This window comes from Panthera uncia, assembly GCF_023721935.1.
Source record: "Panthera uncia isolate 11264 chromosome A3 unlocalized genomic scaffold, Puncia_PCG_1.0 HiC_scaffold_11, whole genome shotgun sequence".
Classification (NCBI taxonomy): domain Eukaryota; kingdom Metazoa; phylum Chordata; class Mammalia; order Carnivora; family Felidae; genus Panthera; species Panthera uncia.
The window spans coordinates 13,317,184-13,342,736 of NW_026057578.1; the positions used below are offsets into that span (position 1 = coordinate 13,317,184).

At 38.0% G+C, this 25,553-nt stretch overlaps 1 protein-coding gene across 12 annotated transcripts in view; it reads right to left on the reverse strand.

Annotated features, from left to right (window-relative positions):
• NCOA3 (nuclear receptor coactivator 3) overlaps positions 1-25,553 on the reverse strand; it is a 205,158-nt gene that overhangs the window by 61,824 nt on the left and 117,781 nt on the right. For 11 of the 12 annotated variants that reach the window (XM_049649891.1, XM_049649899.1, XM_049649897.1 and 8 more), the window contains one exon: positions 6,410-6,491. The exons of the other annotated variant lie outside the window; for it this stretch is intronic. The gene's annotated coding sequence lies outside the window, so the exon portion shown is untranslated. The remainder of the gene's footprint in view (positions 1-6,409; positions 6,492-25,553) is intronic. 12 annotated transcript variants of the gene reach the window in all.

Sequence of the window (25,553 nt, forward strand, 5' to 3'; positions counted from 1 at the left end):
TGTAAAAAAAACGCAAAAAAAAATTTAAAAAAAAAAAAAATTTTACAACACACATAAAAAAAAAAAAAAAAAAAAAAAAAAACACTGTAACTCAGCCAAAGCATGAGGAGAGCCTTTTTTTAATGAACTCAAGAATCAGCTATGGGACTTCTGCTTTAATTCGAGAGAGTAACAAACTCTCATCCTACTGTGAACAAGACAAATCATAAGAACAAACTATATTCAGATATCAGAGAACAGGCAGTGAAAAACTGTTGTCCCGGAGATTAGGGAAACATTTGAGGAGAAAGGGGCAACTGCTAGTACCCAGTCTTTTCTGCTAGAAAGCAATTTCCACATCACAGCACAGAAAGAGGGACCCAAAAAGAGCCCAGCAATCTTGAATTGACAAGACAATGACCAGAATTCAGGATGTCCCAGCAAGCCAAATTCTGCAGGGCAGTTTCTCAGAGTGATTGAAAAATTGTAGGGATTCACACACTGATTCTGAAATTAGTATCAAAATGCAAAAGCCGTGGATTAGCCAAAGCAATCACCACCAAAAAAGAAGTTGAAAATTTCACATTACTTACTTTCAGACCTTACTATAAAAGCTATAGTAATCAGGACAATGTATGTGGGCATAAGGATTGATCAGTGGAAGGGAAAAAAGACCAGAACAAGATCCTCATGTATACAGGCAGTTGATTAAGTTACCAAGACAATACAATGGAAAAAGGTTAATCTTTCCAATAAACAGCTCTGGAACAGAATATCCACATTTTAAAAATTGATCTTCAATCCTTTCTTCACACCATACACAAAAATTAAATCAAAATGAATCACAGACCTATATATAAAAGCTAAAAGTATAAAAACTTCTACAAGAAAACAGAAGAGAAGATCTTCATAACCTATGGGGAGGCAAAGATCTCTTAATACATCAAAAAGCACTAATCACAAAAGAAAAATCTGATAAATTGTACTTGAAAATTCAAAATGCCTGTACTTCCAAAAAATTAAGAAAATAAAAAGGAAGGACAAAAAAAAGATGAAATTACCCTTAAAAGGTATCTGGTAAAAATTTGTAGCCAGAATATATATTCTTTTTAAACTTTACAATAAGAAAACAAACTGCCCAATTTTTAAAAATGGGCAAAACATTTAAATAGACACCTTATAAAAGAAGAGATAAATGTGGTTAATGAGAAACTATTCTATCATTACTCATCATGGAAATGCAAATTAAAGCCACAATGCAATAACACTACCAATCCCATTAAAATGGTTGAAATTTAATAAGTGAAAATACCCAATAGGAACGATACAAACTTAACTTTTACCTTGCAGGTGCAATAAAAGGGGTATAGTCACTTCAGAAGAGTTTCACATTTTCTTATAAAGGTAAGCATACACTTAACTAGAATTTAAATTAAAAATTGAAACAAAAAAAACAAATAAATAAAAGCTATGTCTTCTAATTAGAATTGAAATGAAAAATTGAGGGGTGCGTGGGTGGCTCAGAGGGTTGAGCATCTGACTCTTGATTTCAGCTCAGGTCATGATTTCAGGGTGATGGAGTCGAGCCCCTCATTTGGTTCAGGGCTGGGCATGGAGTCTGCCTGAGATTCTCTCTCCCTCTGCCCCTCCCCTGCTTATACTTGTCCTCTCAAAAAAACTTAAACAAAAACAAATAGATAGGCTAAGCATACACTTGACATTAAGACCCTGCAATTCTATTTACTCAAGGGGGAGGGGGGGGAATGTATGCAGAGACCTGTACTTGAATGTTCACAGCAACTTTATTCATCATAATAGCCAAAAACCAGAAACTAAAAGTTGTGGTATATTCCCACAATAGAATACTACTCAGAAATTTAAAAAAACTACTGCTACATGCATTGATGTGGATGCATCTAAAAACTATACCCTGTGAAGTGAAAGGGCTTTTACAGTGTGACTATGGAGAAACACAATAGGCTCTCCCACCCTGCTCGTTGGAATTTCAAATGGTGTAATCCTTATGGACTCACTGTGATTTAATGATATCTAACAAAAACAACATACACATTTACCCTTTAACCCAGCAGTCTCACCTCTAAGAACTCATCAATCATGAAGGTACATTCCCAAAACACAAAAATGTATATTCACAAAGTTACCCACTACAGCATTATTTTCATCACAAAATACTGGAAACAACCTATATACCTATACATAGGATGCTGCTAAATAAACTATGCAATATGCATGTAATGAAAACTATGTAAAAAATAGATGAGACAGGGGCTGGGGGAGGGAGAAGGAATTATCACTCTAAAGAGTATAGAGTTTCGGGGCGCCTGGGTGGCGCAGTCGGTTAAGCGTCTGACTTCAGCCAGGTCACGATCTCGCGGTCCGTGAGTTCAAGCCCCGCGTCGGGCTCTGGGCTGATGGCTCGGAGCCTGGAGCCTGTTTCCGATTCTGTGTCTCCCTCTCTCTCTGCCCCTCCCCCGTTCATGCTCTGTCTCTCTCTGTCCCAAAAAAAAATAAAAAATGTTGAAAAAAAAAATAAAAAAAAAAAAAAAAGAGTATAGAGTTTCATTCTAGAAAGATGAAAAATGTTCTGGAAGTGAATGGCATGATGGTCACAAAAGAATGTGAATGTATTTAATGCATTAAATGGCTATTTTAAGTTTTATATACATTTAACCACTTTTTTAAGTAAGCTCTAGGCCTAACATGGGGCTTGAACTCACAACGCTAAGATCAAGAGGTGCCCTGGGGCACTTGGGTGACTCAATTGGTTAAGCAGCCAGCTTTTGATTTCAGCTCAGGTCACGATCTCACGGTGTGAAATTGAGCCCCGTGTCAATCTGTCAAGGGCTCTGACAGTGGGGACTCTGCTTGGCATTCTCTCTCACCCTCTCTCTCTCTCTGCCCCTCCCCTGCATGCGAGTACATGCTCTCTTGATCAAAATAAATGAACTTCAAAAAAAAAAAAAAAAAGAGAGTTGCACACTCCACCAACTGAGCCAGCCAGGCATCCCTAAATTTTACCACGATTTTTACAAATGAATGGGAAAGATCCCTTTGATGTGATATGGCCTATTTCCAGGAGATATTAATAAATGAAAACAGCAAAATACAGAGAATTCTACGTCTGTGTGGATTCCCAGTATGTATGCCTATTAAATTTTATTTTATCCTGTTTAAATTAAAAAAAAAAAAATACAGCAAAGCACAAAACAGTATGTGCAACATGCTACAATTTTTGTGTAAACAAAAAGTAAAAAGAAAATAACATGTATCTGCTGGTGATTACCAAAAGAAATGCAGGGAAGGCTGAACTCAAAACAGTGAGGTTGGTTACCTATGAGAAATGAGGGAAATGGGATGGAAAAAATACAGAAGGGAAGTGTATCTTCTGTATAATTTTAACTTTTGAAACCATGTTCGTTTTCTACAAATTCAAAAAATAAATCCCATCAGGAGTGCCTGGGTGGCTCCATCAACTAAGCATCAGACTCTTGATCTCAGCTCAGGTCTTGATCTCAGGGTTGTGAGTTAAGTCCACATTGGGCTCCGCACTGTGTGTGAGGCCTAATTAGAGAGAGAGAAACAGACAGACAGACAGACAGACAGAAGTATAAATATACTTCTGCTAGTATATTATAACTAGTCCTCACAAGGTGAAATATTAAAAAGCATAAGTAAAAGTAAAGGAAAAATAAAAATAATAGACAATCAGAATGAGAATGAGAATGAGCATTAACAAAACCCTGAAACTCAAACAAATAAATGAACCTGATTTTATTTCGAACGAATACCCTAACTACCTTATGCAGAAAGAAAGAGCAGGAAGTAAAAGTAGGGAGGGGAGGTGAGGGGAGGGGAGGGGAGGGGGGGGGGGGGGAGGAGGGGGGAGGGGAGGGAGAAAGGAGAGCTGATTCAAGCAATTTAAGAATACAGTATTTATTTATTTATTCTCAGTCTTGGGCAAGAGGGTTATGAGCAAGTGAAGAACTACATATAAATTGCCCGCTCACATGAAGTAAGTTTGTTTACTGTGGTGAAATGGGCAAAGTAATTCTGAAAGTATTTTAGATGTAGTATGTAGGACAGAGCGAATGAGTAAATGCACCGACAATGTTGGGAGCCAAGGTTCTCATGGCATAAAAAAGGGACATAAAAATGTGAAAAGATAAGTGCAAAGAGCCCTGTAGATAGGTAGTGAAGCTGGACATACTGATATAAAGTCACGATTTCTAACCCATGTATATGCATGTTACAATGAATGTGTTTATGTGCAAATATGTTTATGTATACAGGTATGTGTGTATAAACATGTGTATTTTACTAGCTCTCTAATACTATTCCCCACAAGGACACAGAGACTGATTAAAAGAGTTCCACTTTCCAAACCTAGGACAACTGGAGAACCAAAATAATTAGGTAATGAATTTACCAATTCAAAACCTAGGAATCCATGAGTCCAAACTGATATACAGGGCTTGTGATTACACATTAATGTCAAGGGCTGACTGGTGGTAGGAAGGGAATACTGGAATCAGAAAATAACCATTTTGGAACCTCACAGTGAAAAATTCGATCAGATAAGAATCATCAATGAATGCTAAATCTAGGGCAAACTGTGATGAGAAACATACTTGCACTGTCTCCCCATAAAATGCTTATTGCTTGCAAAAGAAGGAAAATAAACTATACAGTGGAGAAATCTGGCAACATCTTGGCCAAGTAATCAATATTAACATCAGAATAAGGGGCAAAAGACATCATGTGCCTCCAAAAGTTGTGCACCTTTCTCAGGATATCACATCACCTATACAGTATTCCAGCCAAGAATGCATAGCCTCAATCTAATCACAAGGCAACTGACGACAAACATAAAATGAAGACTATTCTATTAAAAGGGGGAAGGGTTGTGTTCTTCAAAAATGTCAATGTCATAAAAGACAAAGAAAGGCTATGGAAAGATTCCGGGAAAAAGGAGGCTAAAGAGAAATAATAACTAAGTACAACACCTGACCCCAGATTGGATTCTGTACAGGAAGCAAGGGAAATGCTGTTAACAGACTTTATTAAGGTCAACTGATCAGACTGGAAGACAGACCATACATTTGTGTCAGCGTCCATTTACAAAGTTGATAAGTGTACAATAGTTATATAAGAGAATGACCCTATTCTTAGGAAATACCAAAGTGTTAGCAGAAAGAAGCTCAATATATGTAACTTCCCCTCAAATAATTCAGAAAAGAACTCTACCTGAGTAGAGAGAGTGGGAAGGAGTGACAGCACACACAGATGCAAATAATAAACAAGTGAGCAAATGTGGCTAGAGGACATTTAGATGTCCTTTTATACTCAATTTCCAACTTACAGAAGTTACTAGAATAACTTCCAAATAAAAGGGGTTTTTTTTAACATAAATACTACGGAGATAGTTATCTACTATATTCAGAATATAATGTATATATATCATAATTGATGAAAGGATTTTGTGGGGAAATAGCAAGAGCAGAGACTGGATGGAGGCTTAGCTAGATTCCCAGATAAAGAACTGTTTCAAATGTCAGCGAAGGGAGTTTGTACTTTTCTTTCCGTAAGCCAGGGAATGGCAGCACAAAGCTTAGAGCATAGCAGAGACTTAATTAAAAGGGACGTACGTAAGGAAATTGTGTAAGCAAAATTTCAAGTGCTAGAAACAGTAGATAAGAGGGAATAAAGAGACATGTGAACAAATACAAGCCTGAAATTATGGGGTCTTGGCCTGGGAAGTTAAGATACTAGCAGAAAGTGGCACAAGTACAGAAGACATGAAAATAGAACACCAGACATCGCGCGTTTACTAAATTACTAAATGGATCAGGTTGGGGGCAGGGAGGAGCCAAAGATGACTCAGATTTCAAGCGGAGCTAACCATAAGAATGATGGTATTACTAACAAAAAGAAATGTAACTAGCTAAGCAAAGCATAACTGCTTTCTTGGCTATCAGACACCTTTTTCTATTCTCATTTCTCCTATTCTAGTGCAACAGGAGTTAGGAAAAGAGTTATTATATGTCAGCACACGCAAACTGGGGAAACTAGTCCTCACAAGGTGAAATATTAAAAATAAGTGGAATTTATTCAGATTTTGAACACACACCATTGAAATATACACACAGAAGGGAAAGTGGGCATGTTGAACCATAACACATAGTTCCCTGCCTCCCTAAAAAAGTTACGTTTGTATATATACACATATATATATGAATATACACATATACTCACTCGCTCATTTTAAGACCATTCAGTCAACTCATACTATCGTTAAAGATAAAAACATGTAACACGAGTTTAAGATTAAATAATAAATGAAAGGAAATGGGTATCTTCACAGGATAAAGACAAAATTACAAAGGATTGAGTCAAAGTAAAACTGAATTACCTGGCTAACCAGTCAAATGACGTTCAAGTAGGAGCTTATTTTTATTGGTCTCTGACTCCACTGTTCAGCAAGTATTTTGATCCTGAGAACAAAAAAAAGGGGAGGGGATGTTGAATTTTATTGCCCTTTCTTCATGTAAGTAGTATTATTAGTCACACACAAATTAACCTTTCCCATCATTCCCTTCTCTGGACATACATGAAATAAGCAAAAACAAAGCATGCTATCAAGTACAAGTCCTCCTAGGAATCTGAGGTGATGCCTTATTTTGCCACACAATACTACTTCTGTTTACGAAGTCCGGTGTAGCATATACAATATACCGTGTCACAGTTTGTAAACATGAATAATGCAAAACAGGAGATGAGGAAACCAACTCCTGTCCAAAAGAAATACTCAACAATTAGCAATTAAAAACAATACTGATATCTTGGCAGAAGCGAATGCTTAAATACCCGAGTCCAAAGACAGAAATACCTACCAGATAGGTGGGTGGATGGATGCATAAAGCAAGCAAGCAAGCAAGCAATGAAGAAAAAAAGGAAAGAAAAACCATGGATGTTTTTCCCCCTCTTCTAGTAAAGACTGCATTTGGGCCACCAACAAGACATATTTTTAAATGGGAAAGGAAAATGAGGAGTTCTTCAAAATAATCTGCAATAGAATACCTGAACATATAAACAGCTTCTCTGTACTTGAGGAAATACAGAGCAGGCTATGATGCAACAAAAAAGTAAGCCAATAAAACAAACATTCACCTTCACTTACAAACTTCCAAATGTAACAATACAGCAACAATCTGATTACCACCAACTCTAGAGGTGTATATATCAAGACAATAGCCCTAATTATGCCCCAAAGTTCATTGCATTCATGCTGGAATTTGCAGGTCTGTTGGAAAGGGGTGAAGAAAAAATTATGTATATACAAGTTCCATATCACAGCCTTGGCCAATCCACGTGGAGTAGAGAGGGACAATCAACCAGAACCTATCTGCATCATGCGAAGGGTCTGTTGCGCTTCTGAAACCCAATTTAAAGGTGAGAAAATTGAGGAGTGAGAAGGAAGCACATCATATGTTCACAAACGAAAAGGAGGAAAATACAGGTAAGCATATCAATGCCACGCAATTAAAGTCTAAAAAAGAGCTATTATATCTACTAACATATCTATTTCTCATTACAGTATAGTCTCTGGCTTATAACGGAGATGTCAAAAGAGAGCTGGTTCTTGGAAAACATCTTCAATCCACGATAATATAACTACTTGTTAGCATAATGGTTTGAAGAGTGGAAGGTTTGGAGTACACCAGATCTAGACTTAATGCCCAGCTTTCACTTACGACCTAGATATTCAACTTCAAGGCTTTTTTTAAAGATTTTTTTTTTTAATTTTAAGTTTATTTATTTTTGAAAGAGACAGAGATAGCAGGAGTAGGGGAGGGGCAGCAAGAGAGGGACAGAGAGAGAGAGAGTCCCAAGCAGGTTCCACGCTGCTAGCACAGAGCCCAATGTGGGGGCTCGGACCCACGAAACCGCGTGATCATGACCCAAGCCAAAACCAAGAATTAGACACTTAACCGATGGAGCTACCCAGGCACCCCTCAACCTGAAGACTGCTTTGAGCCTTAGATTTCTCATTATAAAATGGGGATCACACCTATTAAGGCACTTGTGAACATTAAGTGAAATGCTTAAATTACTTACCAGTACCTGATGCATAAATGCTCAATAAATAAAAACGATTATTAGCCAACAAAAGACTATCTGACATCTGATTTAAGAATATCAAAGCACAGGGGCACCTGGGTGGTTCGGTTGGTTAAGCGTCCCCCTCCCTTTCCCTGCTCTCCTCTCTCTCAAAAAGAGAAGACAAAAAAATCCAAGCACATTGAAATAAAAACTGGGAGAAAATACAATCATTAGTTTTAGTGTCTAAATGAATTCAATGTTTTAGTACCTGAATTTTTATGATATCTAATTTAATTAGAAGAAGGTGAAGGGTGAAAGGAAGGCAGAGCTTCTATTAAGAAAGCCCAAGGTTTTCTGGCCTGGTTTTAAATCAAGTTTCATTTCAGCAATGGTTCTTTTGTTTTTGCTCCTTTTTCCAGGGGAAGGAGGAAGGTCGTGGGGTAGGGTTAGCATCTATAGAGCAGGATGAGTGGGGAGGAAAAGGAATTTGAGTCAGAACGTACGTGGTACCATAATGACTGGCCCAGGAAACGAGTACTGCTCCCTAGTATGGACAGTTGGCAAGAGAGCCTACATGAACACAAGTGTTCCACTGCTGGTGGGGACACCCAAAGGAGTGTGGACCCACGCTACTCTAACCCATAACCCCCGGGATCCAAAGAAACACTATCCACAAAATTTCCCCTCCCAAGAAGTGTGCAGTTGGGCTAGAGTGGTCCCCAGAAACTCACAGACAAACGACTGGCTTGCCTACCAGGACCCTGCAGGGGTAGATAGGCTAAAAAGTACTATACAACAGGGGTGCCGGGCTGGCTCAGTCAGAAGTGCATGTGACTCGATCTCGTGGCTCTGAGTTCGAGCCCCACGTAGAGTATAAAGATTACTAAAAAGGTAAATAAATAAAACTTTAAAAAATAAGTAAATAAAAAGTGCTATACACTAGATCCTATAAAGTATAGAACCTGGGAACGCTGGAGTTAACCTGTCTACAACCAAGGTTCTGCAAAGGCAACAGTCCCAGCAGATTTCTTGGGACTGTATTTTTTACCTTCAACAAAAATAAGCATAATTTTTTCATAATTTGGACTTCAGTCTATCACAAACACAAGTCAAATCACACTGACAAAAACTAAATGACGTGTCCCCAAAATACTAAATATGGGGAGATGCAGGTTAATTTTTCTACTAGAATTAACGAAAAATGTGATTGATGGGCTCCACATTATCAAAACCTGCATCACTTGAAATCTAATGGGGAAGAAAAAAAAATTAAACTGAGCTTTGTTAATAGCTTGTCTGAGAAGACGTGCCTCCAGGCCAGAACAAAGAATCAAACTGGGGGAGGGGTGTTGACAGAAGAAAACCCAAACTATATAATGTTGATGCTTGGCAACATCAGTAGTACAAAAAGAAGCCACTGAATACCATGAACATGACTCTTCTTTTGCTGTTGAAAATGGAAGGGGGCAAGGATTCTGCTATTCATCATATTAAACTCATTGTTCCTGCCATGCTACTGTGGGTAGTGCTCTGAGGGATTCTCTCATTTCCCTAAAAATCCTAGAGATGGGGAATCACCATCTTTGGTCAAATCAGCTGTTGCCCACTCCTCTCCAAAGCACTACGGAATAAATTTACCCATCAATTTCAGGTTAAAGTTCACATGATATTGGTATAAGTAAAACATTCTCTTGAAGTTGAGATTATTTATAATAGTCTCAAAAAAATAATATATCATTTTTCAAAACTGTAACAACAGATTTTACTTGCAGCAGTCAATTGCAACAAATTTGTAGCTATACTGAAAAGAAAAAACCAAGTGTAAGTTAAAAATCAAATGGAAATTTAAAATTATTTATAAAAGTGCCACTTTTTTTGCAGCTGTATAAACTTAACTCAGTTTAAAAATTTTTTTCCTTACCATTACTTATCCATTATTATGTGTTCTAATAAATAAGTAAAATGTATTTGCTACCCAAGTGCACACCAGTAATATACTGATGACAAACTTTTTTAAATACCAAAGTCTTTTTGACACAGAGAGGGGGGGATTATTTCTAATTACACATCTAGTAAAGTAAGGCAGGGTTAACATGTATTACTAATCTCATGCTATAAACTAGAAAGGACTAAGCTGATTTATAATAATTTATTCTACATCGTCATTTAGTAAGTTGCAATAAATGTTTAGTTCTATATGGAGTCAATATGAAAATTTAAATGATGCAGTGAAAACAGAAGCCTTGCTTTCAGAAAACCTAGGTTTTGGAAGTCCAGCTTCTTGAGGTGACCTTCTGTGAGACATTTAAATCAACAGAATGTTTCCTGTGTACCTAGGAGAGGCCAGGCATTACACTGGCCTGCAGAAGCATGAGCAAAATATGGTACCTGCAACTAATCAGAAAAGGAGAAGCAGGTGTAGAATGCCACTAGTGGTATGTTTAAATTTGGGGGGGGGGGGGGGGACAGGAAGGGGGGGGGGGGGGAAGGGAGGGAGGCACAGAATCCGAAGCAGGCTCCAGGCTCTGAGCTGTCGGCACAGAGCCCGATATGGGGCTCAAACTCACGAACCGTGAGATCATGACCTGAGCCGAGGTCAAGAGTCGGCCACAAATGACTGAGCCACTGAGAGGCCCCCGCCAATGAGAATATGAGAATGAACTACCTTGCCTTTTTCAGAGGACTGCTATGGTAACTGTAAAGCACTATTTTAATGCAAAACAAGACAAACCCAAAACCATTTACTTCAGCAGAGAGAGAATTAATGAAATTCAAATGTACAGATAACTTCTATAATTATTTTCCACAGTTATCATAACCAAAATGCCTTTTCTTTATAATAGAAGACAAAGGCAAAGAAGAAAAAAAATTGTAAAATGTTAGCCGTTTGTGGAAAAAGTACAGGAGACATAGGAAATTTTAATGGGGTATACATACAGGTTGCTAAAAATGAAAGGTATTTTTAACTCAACATATCTAGAAAATTCTGCTTACACAATGGTGCTATCCACAGATAAGCACTGGCAGTAAATACAACCCTTCTGCATTTTTAAAATTACCTTGAGGTGAAGGGGAAAACTAAAAACTCCAGTCGGCAGCCCAGTTTATTAACAAGCCCTGGTATCTTTGGCCGAGCTGCAGTTAGCGCCAACGTGGTTACTAACACAGCCATGCAAGCAAGTCGCCTGCCGGTGCTCGTGCTGCCTCCCTCTCCCCTCTCTTGGAAACACTGCATGCAGTACTGCACGATCACACAAAATAAATACAGGAAAGGGGGTGGGAGGGTTGGGTGGAGAGCTGAGCGAAGCTCTGGGCTCCACCAGTGGAAGGCGTTCCACAAGAATTGCTACAGGGTCAAAAGTTTACAGTGGTTTCAATTTCACCTCTTAGCAGCCAATCAGAAAACAGACACTGTACGCTGACCCCTCAGGCTGCAAATGAACATTAACTCATTGGCTACCGGAACTGCATATATTCCTTTCCTGGTAGGCTTTTCTTTCTCATTTTTTCTTCTTCTTTTTCGAGGGGGGAAGGAGTGGGAGAAGGCAAAGAACATTTTTTAAGTTCAAGGTGACAATTTTACTTAAGACCATGTATTTTAAGCAGGCATGTGAGGGAAGAAATGATCAAGCAATTATCTTTCTCCTTGAAACCAGTTTCTGTATCCTGTAATATCTAACAAACTAATCATTAATGCTAGTATCAAATCAAGGCAAAGAGTGAACTTAGGCAGGTTAAGGAGAAAGATTTATCTCCAAGAGGCTGCAATTCTAAGAACAATTTATAATATGATGAAAGACATTGGTTGTGTTTCCAATAATGCCTTAAAAATAACTCAGATAATTAAGACACTTAAGTATTTATCTACATCCCAATTTTTTATCGACATAAATTCCCCACCTCTTCTCCAAACCATTCATATACACATGCAACACTCCTGTCCTTTTCATACTCTGCATCCAGCAAAATGCAGGTATAGCTCCTAAGGTTTAAAGCTTTCTTTTCCCATATTTCACCTCTCCTAACACTTTAGTACCATGGAGTGATCTTTCATACAATAAACTCAAGGGTGATCTCTTTGGCAATACACACAACTGCTCCCTAATTCATTCATTCATTCATTCATTCATTCATTCATTTTATGTAAATCTACAAATGCAGTAAACATCACTAAACTAATCCATTAAATACTATTTTCAACATTCTATATTTAACATTAAGCAAGGGTAAAATGAAGATCTGTACCCATACACACCTTAATTATCCTACATTTAAGAATGAGATTTCTTTGAAGCATTACATGATAAAAGTGAAACAGCTATGTTAACTACTCTATCAGAATGATCTGTTAAATCCTAAATAAGCAGATGTGTGAATCGGTAGTTAGCAATATTTTTCATTAATACATGGCGGTCAGATTTTAGCAGTCTTACTGGCTTTAAAATTTTAAACTTCTATTTAGAAGCCCCTGTAGCCACTACCACTGCCTAAGAAAATGATTGCACGTAACATACTCATTTTCTTACCCAAGCTAGCAAGATTAAGAAACTAGTCATTTCTGAACATCCGAAGGTAACTAATATACAAAAGTGCCTTACTTTATATATAACTGTTGCTAAAGAAATTCAAAATAAATCCATAGTGTATAAAGTTTCCACAGCAATTTAATGTCAGTTGTTAAATCAGTAAATAAAGAAACTTGATACAGATAAAGTTTTTTAATTTAGCATTAAAACAAGTAATTTTCTAGTAACAACTCCTAAGCCTTCATGACGTTTATGCATATTTGCCAATAAAAAAATCTACACATTTAAAATCCAGTAGTTTTTTTTTAACATGGCCTGCAGAAGCGTCTTTTATACATTAAATTAGAGGAGTCTTCTGTATATTTTCTTTTTACAAGATGGCCTCATTTTGAAAGAAAATGGATGCGATAAAATTTTACATCAAGTCAGCATGTTAGCAAGAAGCTTTTCTGTGTGTTCTGAATTTGATTAATACAAGCCAAGGTCACTTCCTGAAAGATGCCTACCATTGCAGCTGCAGGCAAACTAGGCTCCCGAGTAAGGATTGGGGGAAGGGAATGGGTGATGGCATTTATTAACACTGAGATAAACTTCCATCTACACTAGCAGCTGTATAAGAAGGGGGCAACATGAAGATCCCAGAATTCCTGGCATATAAAGATTAAAATATTTCCAGCCATTAGTATTTAAAAGCAGAAATTTAATCATTATATAATGTTCACGTCAAAATTATATCAAAAATATCCTCTGGGTGCCTGGCTGGCGCTGTCAGTGGATCATGGAACTCTTGCTCTCGGGATTGTAAGTTCGAGCCTCAAGTTGGGTGTAGAGATTACTTAAAAATAAAATCTTCAGAAAACAAATACATAAATAAAAATTCAAAATAAAAATATATCCTCACTGCAACAATATATTAAAACATTTCACTCCTAATACTATACAAATCATCTACCACCAAATACTGAAGTAAATTTAGTATTAATACAATAAGACCTCTATGCAAAATAGCCTACAAAGGAAGAGACAGGCCCTGAAGAAGACAGATTCAGAGATTCAATTTCTCCCATCTAAAAACCAAGGGTAGCCGGGGCGCCTGGGTGGCTCATTTGGTTGGGCGACCGACTTTGGCTCAGGTCATGGTCTCAGTTTGTGAGTTTGAGCCCCGTGTCGGGCTCTGTGCTGACAGCTCGGAGCCTGGAGCCTGCTTCGGATTCTGTGTCTCCCCCTCTCTCTACCCTCCCCTGCTCATGCTCTGTATCTCTCTGTCTCTCAATAATAAAAATAAAACGTTAAAAAAAAATTTTTTTGTTAAAACCCAGGGTAGCCTAAAGTCAAGAAAGTATAAATCCAAAACAAAAGTCTATACTGCAAAATACCTGCTAAAGTTTTGTGCTGAAATTCAATTAATTTTCCTCTCACCAACATTAATACAAGTATCAGAGTTTCTATGCTCAAAAAACAAGTATCATCAAAATAAACATTACCAGTAACTAGAACAAATCCTCTCCCTGAATAATTATATGCCAAGATTTAATTGAGCAGTTACTATGTACTGTTAGGAAACTATACTAAGTACTTTGTCAGTCCTCTTTGAGGTTCTATATACATCTCAACTAACTGGATAAAATATTAGGTAGCGTAAGAAAATCTATAGGATTCTTCTAATTTTCTAACTTTCTATTTAACGTTGGATAAATTAAATTGCTTTTGTGTGCGTTTTTCCTACCTGCCAAATGGAGTTACCATGACATTCCACAGAAACATGTAATCAGCAAAATCACCTCTGTATTAGTGGGTGTATAATAAACAACACCTGGGGTGCCTGGGTGGCTCAGTCGGTTTCATGTCTCTTGATTTTGGCTCAGGTCATGACCTCACAGTTCATGAGTTCAAGCCCAGCCTGGAGCTGCTGACAGTGTGGCGCCTGCTTGGAATTCTCTCTCTGCCCCTCCCCCTTTTCTCCCTTTCTTTCCAACTCACTCTCTCTCTCTCTCTCTCTTTCTCTCTCTCTCTCTCAAAATATATAAATGAATTTTGTAAATAAATAAATAAAATTTTTTAAAAACACACACAATACCTGTCTCTTTTTTAATCACCAGCATGTTAACAACGCATGATGTTTCCATTTTGTACATAAATTGTACATATTGTACATTAAAACGCATGATGTTTCCATTTTGTACATATAATTTTGTCCCTCCCTTATGCTCCCCATCATTGTATCTTGATTGAAATAACTTCAACAAAAAAATTAATAGATGTTAGATGCTCAAGTTCAAATAAATTTATACAGTTTCATTTTTTTTTTTAAGTCTTTTACCTTTCAATGACTGGCAGAAAAGGACTATTAACAGGCACAGAGCCTTCCATATATGTAAAGGGCTTTTTAAATCATTTTAGGAAAAGGAAGGCAACCAGGTTTAAAAAAAAAACCAACAATGTGAGAAGTCCCTGAATTCAGAGAATCTAGTTGCTGGTCGCAGCAGAGGAAAGCATTCAGAAGGGTTCAACAAGACTTAATCGCGTGCCTTTGAGATGGGACAAATTCTAAAAATGGACAAAGGGTAAATAAAATTCATCATTCATACACCTTCTCACCAGCACACCTTGTGAGGCACTCAGGAGGGGATAAACTTTCCTCAAATTCTATTCTCGACCACATGAATTCTTCCAAAAATAACTCAAAACAAAGCAAAGAGTTAAGCAGTAGTTAGCTTCTTGCCATGCACGTCAGGGTGAAGGAGGTGCACTCATTCCTTCACCTCTCCAGCCACATCATTCCTCTCCCCTGGTTTTATCCAAGTACCCAACGTGTTCCTTCCTCGGCAAGTGAGACCAACTCAATCGGGGTCAGGGCAGCTAGCTGCCTGGTCTTCCTGTACCAACCCAGCTTCTATGTCAAAAATAGAACTTGAAAGGAAACATCAGCTATAAAATAAAAACAAACAAAATGTTGGCCCGAGTGTCTTTTGCTCTGCCAGAGTGGTTCACAGACACAAGTTTAAGGATTACTCTCTAAGAGTCACAGATTGTTTAAAAACTTTGTTTCAGTTATTTTCTACAGCATCAAACCAGACAGACTGGCCATCGCACAACTGAAAACTTCCATTACAAAAAATTCAAAGTACTACACCATATACAATGGTATCATTACTCAGTAATAATGTAACTATGCCATATGCTCTTTAAAAACCATATTGGACTGGGGTGCTTGGGGGGCTCAGTCAGTTAAGCAACCAACACTTGATTTCGGCTCATGTCATGATCTCACAGTTAGTGAGTTCAAGCCCCACATCAGACTCTGTGCTGACAGTGCAGAGCCTGCTTGGGATCCTCTCTCTCTCTCTCCCTCTCTCTCTCTCTCTCTCTCTCTCTCCCAAAATAAATAAGCAAACAAAAATCACATTGGACTATGAGCCTCAACCGTAACTCTCAAGTGAAAAACCAACAGGTTGTCATTCCAGTGCTTACCACAGTCACAATAAATGTAAATCATCCATCATTTCACAAATGTTTGCTGAGATGATGCCATATTGTACACTACTGCTATTCCAGCTTCTGTGGATACAAAGCTAAACAACACACGTGGCCCTCATAGAAGTCCTTAAATTCATACAGCCTAGTCCCCTGGGCATGGCAAAGGAAGGTGCTCTGAGTCTAAAAAGCATTAACATGTGCCTTTGAGACGGGATAAACTCTAAAGATGGACAAAGGCCAAAAATCAAAAAGCTTGTACGTTTTACTGAGTATTAATGAACAACAAATGAGCAAACATTTCCAGAAAACCTAAGTGCCATCCATAAAGAAAATAAGTAAGGTGGTATGATATAAAAGGGGGGGGGGGGGGCCTGGGTGGCTCAGCGCATTAAGCGTCCCACTTCAGCTCAGGTCATGATCTCATGGTTCATGGGTTCGAGCCCCGCATTGGGCTCTGTGCCAATAACTCAGAGCCTGGGGCCTGCTCTGGATTCTGTGTCTCCCCCTCTCTCTGCCCCTCCCCTGCTCATGCTGTGTGTGTGTGTGTGTGTGTGTGTGTGTGTGTGTGTGTGTGTGTCTCAATAATAAATAAACGTTAAAAAAAAAAAATTAAAAAACAAAAAAAGAATATACATTTCCAAGGGTTAAATTTCCACAAGCAAAGTGTCCATGCCTTAATGGTTGTGTTTTGGGCTACGCACAGTAAACATTACACTGTTCCTTGTTCTTCTCTGCAACTTTTTCCCTCTATTCCCAGCCACTCCCCAAGTGTGGTGCTTAGAAGCAATGGAATGATCAGAAGGCAAGCCATAAAGGTTAGAAAATCATGGGGCTGAGATGATCAAAAGTAGGGAGGCAGAGTTAAGGCAAAAGAGAGTTTCCCCTAAATACATTATAAAATCCAGAAGCCTAAAGAGATCAACACATTAAAAATTAGCGTATTTTTGTAGTTGGTTTTTTTTTTTTTTTCGTATATGTAATCAAAGCTAATCATCAACTGGACAAATCTCATACAATTTGAGCACCAAGATATAATGGCAAATAAATGATTATAATCTCTTGAATAAGCTAAAAATTCATGAATTCATAATATGAAAATATACACCCAAAGGAAAAGCTCTCCCTTACAACAAAGCCATCTAATATAGAAGATAATGATGGAACTAGAAAATCACCATTTGCTAAATCATATTAATAATTCGTTCAAGGGGCACCTGGGTGGCTCAATTCTTCAGCTCAGGTCATGATCTCGCAATATGTGAGTTAAAGCCCCGTGTCAAGTTCTGTACTGACAGCTCAGAGCCTGGAACCTGCTTCAGATTCTGTGTCTCCCTCTCTCTCTGCCCCTACCCCACTCGTGCTCTGTCTCTCTCTCAAAAAATAAACATTAAAACAATTTTTTAATTTTTTAAAAATAATTCATTCAAGAGGCAAGAATCACCAACAGATGCTAAAACTAGTGGGCATTAAGTTTAAGGAACAGTAGGCTATTTCCATAATCACAGACTCAAAACCTCTAAACTCCACAGGAAACTTACCAGGTATCTCCCACAAGTAACCTCACAGTGGACAAAGTAGCAGACACCATCTCAACCAAATGGTTAAGGTTAAGCATCGTCAATAATGGGGCTCTTGATCACAAGAGACTGAAAAAAAAAGAAATCACTTCTATGGTTCTCCTCCCCCCAAAGGTGCAGTACCTGAATCTAAACATGAGGAAACACCACACAAGCACAAAATGTGGGAACTTCCACAAAGTAACTCCTCTCTCGCCTTCAAAAGTATCAATACCATGAAACACAAAGAAAGATAAGAAACTGTCCCAGGCTAAAAAGGACTGAAGAGACATGACAACTGAATGCAATGTGCAAAATCCTGGATTTTCCTTCCCTTTAGAGGACATTACAGGACAACTGGTGAGATGTGAGTAAGACTTATAGAATAGATACTGTATCAACACTAATTCCATGATTTTTTTTAAATGTTTTATTTTTGAGAGAGACAGAGACAGTGTGAACAGGGGAGGGGCAGAGAGAGGGAGACACAGAATCCGAAACAGGCTCCAGGCTCTGAGCTGTCAGCCCAGAGCCCGACGCAGGGCTCAAACTCACAAGCCATGAGACCGTGACCTGAGCCAAAGTTGGACGCTCAACCGACTGAGCCACCCAGGTGCCCTTAATTCCATGAGTTCTTAACTGCAGTGTGCTAATGTGAAAAAAATTGTTTTGAGGAAATATATACTATTTAGGTGTAAAGGAGCATCATATCTATTACAACTTACTCTCAAACTGCTCAGAAAAAGTATGTACGTTTTTAAATGATAAAAAGAGAAAAGCAAATATAGTAAAATGGTAACATTTGAAGAATATGACTGAAGGTCACATAATACTTCTTTATATAAATGCTACAACTTTTCTATAAATTCCAAATTAAAGAGAAATGAAAAATAAAAGGTAAATAACAGACTGGGAGAAAACATGTGCAGTGTCTAACTGGGACAAAGAATAAAAACCCAGAACACACAGGATCCTTTATAAATTAGTAAGAAAAGACAACATAACAAGGCAAATGGTCAAAGAATCAGAAGAGGCAGTTCAGAGTAGTACAAATGGCCAATAAATACTGAAAACATGCACAATTCTAAGGGCTTGGAAAATGCAAAATAAAAACAATGAAAGAAAATAGCATCAGTTGGCTGAAACTAGTCATTTTAAGCATGTACCCTTTTTATTCCATGGCTAGGAATATACCAGAAGTACACAGATATAAAGATATGTATAAGGATATCCAATATAATATCCTATAAAAGAACAAAAAAGGGAGAAAAGTAAAAATAGTGAGCATAAATAGGCAAATATAAACTCTAACTTCACGTAAGCTCCTTGAGGTTACATTCCAATAGGTTTTTAAGTTTATTTTGAGAGAAAGTGTGCACAAGTGGGGGAGGAGAAAGAGAAGGAGAGAGAAGGAAGGGGGAGGGGGGAGAGAGGGGGGAGAGAGAGGGAGGGAGGGGGGGGGAGGGGGGGGGGGGGGGGGGGGGAGGATATCCCAAGCAGGCTCTGAGCTATCAGCAAAGAGTCTAATTTATGCGGGGCTCAAATTCACAAACTGGGAGATCATGATCTGAGCAGAAGTCAGAGACTTAACCAATGCAGGTGCCCCAGATTCCAGTATGTTCTATTTGTTAATATTTATCTCTAATAACTAGTACATGACAGGTACTCAGCATATATTTGCTCAACTAATGGACAAACGGTTAAAGAAAGGATATTCCAAATGGTATATTATACAGCAACTGAAAGGAACGCAGCATAAATTTATAAATACTAAAATTTAAACAAAAAGAATGCAGTAGGTATACATATATAACCACCTAAAAAGATGTCCATGAAATAAATGGAAAAGACAACTTGTAGGTAACATATAACATGACTGTTTCAGAGTGAGACATGTCTGCATAGCTATGTCTGTTTATACTTGGGGAAAAGTAAAGAAAGCTTCAACAATTTTGATAAACAAAGTATAGGAATGCCTTTTCAGGAGCTGGGATTACAAATAAGTTTCTTATCAATATTTTAAAATAAAAATTAAATTTAAAGAAGATGCCACAAAAAAATTGTTAAGCTGCACACATCATTAAACTCCTTAATGTAACATACAAATTAACAGACTAGAAAAAAACAGGTAACATGCACCCAGAGTCTTAAATCTTTGATCCAGGGGCGCCTGGGAGGCTCAGTCAGTTAAGCAACCAACTCTCGATTTCGGCTCAGGTCATGACCACACGGTTCATGGGATCAACTCCCATGTCAGGCTCTGCACTCTCTCACTCTCTCTCAAAATAAATAAAATATACATTTTAAAAATATCTTTGATCCAGATTCTACTTCCAGGAGTCTATGAAAAGGAAGTACAGTAGTCTCCCACCTTAACTGCAAGGAAAACATTCCAAGAATTCCAGTGGATGCCTAAAACCAGGGACCGTGCTAAACCATATACACTATGGTTTTTCCTATATATATTTACCTATGATGAAGTTTATCAATTAGGCACAATAAAAGATGAATAACAATAAGACAGAAAAATATACTGTAATAAAAGTTATGTGAATATAGTTTCTAAGTATTGTACTTATCTTTCTTCTTGTAATGATGTGATGTGAGATGATAAAAAAAAATGAAGTGAGGTGAATGACCTATGTTTTGTGACAAAGCATTACACATAAAAGCAAGATGAAGAAATACATATAACTGTAACACAGAATAAAGAAGAAAAATTAAGGAAATGCACTGAAATGTTAATCCCCAAGATAACTAGTATCCTTTTTCTACTTTGAAATTGCCCCAATATTTCCAAAATTAGCTGGATTTGCTCTTATGATCACAAAATAAAAGGTAGGTGACAAGGATGTGATTTATTTATAAACATTCCTAAACTTATTTTATATTTGAAATACAAAATTCTAACCCCTTACCTAAACTAGATCGTAAGCCCAATTCCTGACCATCATTTGCCAATTTAAACAAAACAAAAAATCAAGACAAGTCACAGACTGGGAGAAATTATTTGCAAAACACTGATCTGATACCGGATTTGTATCCAAAATATACAAAGAACTCTTAAATAACAGTAACAATTATCAACATAAGAACACAACGCAATTTAAAAATGGCAAAAAATCTAGACACCACCCTAAAGATATACAGATGGCAAAGAAGCACATGGAAAAGATGCTCAATATCATATGTCTTTAAGGAATGACAAATTAAAACTAAAATGAAACACCACCACACATCTAGTAGAATGGCTAAAATCTGAAAAACAACAATAACAAATGCTTATGAGCACACAGAGCAACAGGAACTCTCATTCACTGCTGGGGAAAATGCAAATGGTACAACCACTTTAAGAAGACAGACACTGGCAGTTTCTTACAAAGTTGAACATACTTTTATCATAGGATCCAACAGTCACACTCCTAGGTATTTACCCAAGTAAGTTGAAAACATGTCCATACAAAATCTACACACAAATGTTTAATAGCAGCTTTATTTATTATTTCCCAAACCTGAAAGAAACCAAGATGTCCTCTAATGGGTTAAAGTGGATTAACTGTTGTATATCCACACAGTGGAACATTATTCAGCAACAACAACAAAAAAAATGCATGGTCAAGCCAAGAAAAGACATGGAGGAAACTTAAATGCACATTGCTAAGAGAAACAAGCCAATCTGAAAAAGCTACATGTGATATGATTCCAACCATATGACATTCTGCAAAAGCCAACACTGTGGAAACAATAAAAAGGTCAGTGGTTGCCAGGGGTTCAGACGGAGGGGAGGAGGATGAATAGGCGAAGCACAGGTAACTTGTAAAGAGCTGAAACTATTCTACAGGATACTGTAAGGACAGACCACATTACAAGTCTGTCAAAACCTACGGAACTATAAACACAAAAAACTGAATGTAAACTGTGGACTTTAGTTAATCATCTTGCATTCATATTCGTTAATTAAGTATAACAAGCGTGCCTTGTACCACTCTAATGCAAAACGTTAAGAGGGCAAAGGGGGCAGAATATGGGAACACTCTATTAACTCCTCAATTTTTCTGTAAATCTAAAACATTCTATAAAGTCTATTAGTTTTTTAATGTTAAGAATTACAAAGAAGAGCGCGCGCCTGGGTGGCTCGGTGGCTCGGTGGCTCAGAGGGTTGAGCGCCCAACTCTTGATTTCGGCTCATGTCCTACTTTCATGGTTTGTGGGGTCAGGCCCCACCCCACTCTCTTTCTCTCTCTCTGCCCTCCCCCTGCTCCCACAGGCTCTCTCAAACATTTTTTAAAAAAAAAGAATTACAAAGAAATATGCTGCTTTTTCAAGTGGACATCTAACACAAATTAAGTAACTAAGTTTTGTTTTTTTGTTTTTTTTTTTAATAATTGAGTTGTATAAAACTTTCAAAAAAAGGCTGCCGAATTTTTATACCACACAGCTTACTTATGCCACCCAACACTTCCAAAAAGAAAAGTAACATGACAATTCTTCACCACAAACAATGCACTCTCTGCGTCATTAATCCAGCCATGTTGGTCCTCAATGATAAACGTGCTTCAATGATAAATTTAAACTTAATTCAACACTGAAGTTTTGTCCTTTAAAATTCTCACACAATTGTCGGTAAGTCTTTGCAATATTGTCTGCATTAAAAAGGAAAAACATTTAAGATTTTTTCCTACCAATTTAAAAACATATAGCAAATGTCTACTATGTACCAAGCTAAATATACTGTAATAACAGTTTCTGACTTATCGAGGAAATTAATCTAATATTCCAGTGAAAATCTCTTCCAATAAATTTGTTCTCAGGACTGTTCAGTAGCGAGAAAATACAAACTTTCAGATGTTACCAACACAAAAGTACAGACTGTAGTGATTCACACAAAAACCTCAGAGCTATCTTACCAAGAAGAAATTTAACCTGCAAAATTACGAAGTATTTTGGTATTTTGGGATCAAATACAAAAAAGCACAAACATGTGACTAAATAAATCAGGGAAAGGAAATATTTTAAATCAGTTTCACAGGCAGCTCCTTACCTCAATCAATAACCCAGAGTGGCTGGGTAGATTCACACAGAAGGCAAGCAATGCAACCTCGACAATTCCTAATAATGACAAAGCCTTCAAGTACCAAGTGAGCACTTAAGGGACTGCTGTTTATTACACGGACACCCTTTCAGGCATATGCATAAACAGCAAGCACCACTTCTGGCACAGGTCTTGAAGAATATAAAAGTTTGCACATAGGCAGTTCTTTCAAGCACTACAGGGAGAAAGTACGTTCAGGCTTTTAAAAGAAAGACACTAGTAAATCTATTAGAACTTAAAATTTCCATCACCAAGAGACTTGTATAGCACAAGTAGAAAGTAAAGCAATAACCGTATTTTTACAGTACTATAAAAGTGTTAATTACAGTAATGCTATACATTAAATTATCAGAAAAGTATCCCATTTTACAGACAAGGAAGGACTCCAGAGCTGTAATTTGTCTTCTGTGATGAAGCACACATTCAAATATGCTAAGATTCCATCTGTGGTAAATGGGAAATCCTAACATAATAAAAATATTCTAAACAGATTTAAACCACTCTGTGTAAACCAACCTGCTTACATTCAGCTGCATTAGGGCCATTAATTAAATTCATTCAGGTAAAAGCCCAGCAAAAAATTCTGTAAGTCCTATACCAACATTTTAAATAGAAAAAAAAAATGGCCATTACAAGCCACTTTTATAAACAACTTTCTAGTCACAACCTTCTTATAAAATATAACCAATGAGGGGAGCCTGGGTGGCTCAGTCAGTTAAGCAACCAACTCTTGATTTGGTCAGGTCATGATCTCAGGGTCGTGGGACCAAGTCGCTGCGTGAGGCTCTCTGGTGAGCTGAGCCTGCTTGGGATCCTTTCTCCCTCTCTCTCTGCCCCTCCCCTGCTCATTCACTCTCTCTCTCTCAAAATAAATAAATAAACGTTAAAAAAAATTGGAATCTACATTAAGAAAATCTGGTGAGCACCACTCATTACTGATCAAATTATACTATGAAAGATTGTGTTTTGCATACAATTAATCCCAAATAATTTTTACCCCTTTGTCAATCCAATTATTTTCATTCACCATTTTGAACCTGGGGAAATAAATTGTTTAAATTATTTTAAACTACATCCTTCCATAAACAGAAGGAAAGGAACAAGCATTTGCTAGAATCCTAGGGTGCACAGCATTTCATTGTCCATGCATAAGACATCAAAAGTTTAGGTAGGTTAGGATATCTTGCTCGGGGTGCCTGGCTGGCTCAGTCAGTACAGCATGTGACTCTTGATCTCGGTCAGGGTTGTGCGTTCAAGCCCCACACTGGGTGTAGAGCTCACTAAAAATTAATAATAAAATAGTACTAATAATAATAACTTGCTCAATGTCTCACAACTGATGGAACAGAGATTAATCAGAACTCAGAACAGCCTGGAGGCACCTGAGTGGCTCAGGAGGTTAACGGCCCGACCTTGGCTCAGGTCATGATCTCACAGTTCATGGGTTTGAGCTCCACATGGGGCTCTGTGATAACAGCTCAGACCTGGAGCCTGCTTCAGATTCTGTGTCTCTTTCTCTCTGCCCCTCCTCTGCTCGCTCTCTCTCTCTCTCTCTCTCAAAAATAAATAAACATTGGGGCGCCTGGGTGGCTCAGCTGGTGAAACATCCGACTCCAGCTCAGGTCATCTCACAGTTTCTGAGTTCAAACCCCACATCAGGCTCTGTGCTTTCAGCTCAGAGCATGGAGCCTGCTTCAGAGTCTATGTCTTCCCTTCTCTCTGCCCCATCCCGTGCTCATGCACATGTGTCTCTCTCTGTCTCTCAATAATAAATATTTTAAAAAATTGTTTTTAAATAAACATAAAAAAAAAGGACTCAGAACAGCCTGAATTCCAAGCTCATGCATTTTGTACTATCATTCTCCCCCAAATTTTAGTTGTATTAATAATTGTGATTGTAGGGCACCTGGGTGGCTCAGTCAGTTAAGCATCTGACTTCGGCTCAGGTCATGATCTTGCAGTTTGTGAGTTCGAGCCCCACGTCGGGCTCTGTGCTGACGGCTCAGAGCCTGGAGTCTGCTTCAGATTCTGTGTCTCCCCCTTTCTCTGCCCCTTCCCTGCTCATGCTCTGTGTCTGTCTCTCAATAATAAATAAAGGTTTAAAAAAATTTTTAATAATAATAATTGTGATTGTATAAATTTTGATTCTAAAATTACCCAATAGCAACAATTTTGCAATTTTGGGAGGAGGAGGGGCACACAGGTAGAAAACAGGTACCCAACAACTATCTAACACTAACCTTTTCCAATATGTAATCAAGGAATATTAGAAGTATAGTCTCATCCCCTACTTCCTTCCCATAATACAGAATCTTGGGTCTAGAAAACCACTAGCTGGTGACAAGATCCTGCCAGAATCAGAACCCCCATCTTCCCATTCCATGCTCGATGTACCTTCCTTACCACTACACTTGTCAAAGCAGTGGCTATCCAACTGTGGTTCCCAAAGCGCAGAGAAATTAGAAATACAAATTCTTGAACCCTATGCCAGTACAGTAAACTGTGAAGGTGGGCCCAGCAATCCCTAATTTAAGCATTCAGGTGATTCTGGAGTGTTCTAAAGTTTGAAAACAACCAGCTTTAGAAGAAACCTGATTTTTAGGATTGTCCAAGGCATATACTCCTAAACACAGGAGTTAATCATACTCCTAAAAAGAGAAAACAGATTGACTTAATCCTCCCTTCCTATTTGTCTAGTCTAGTGCAGTTCTTCTCAAACTTTTAGGGAGGAGAATCACCTGGGTGGGAGGGGCTAAATTCCCAGGCCCTACCCCCAGTGATTACAATTCATCAGGCCCTGGA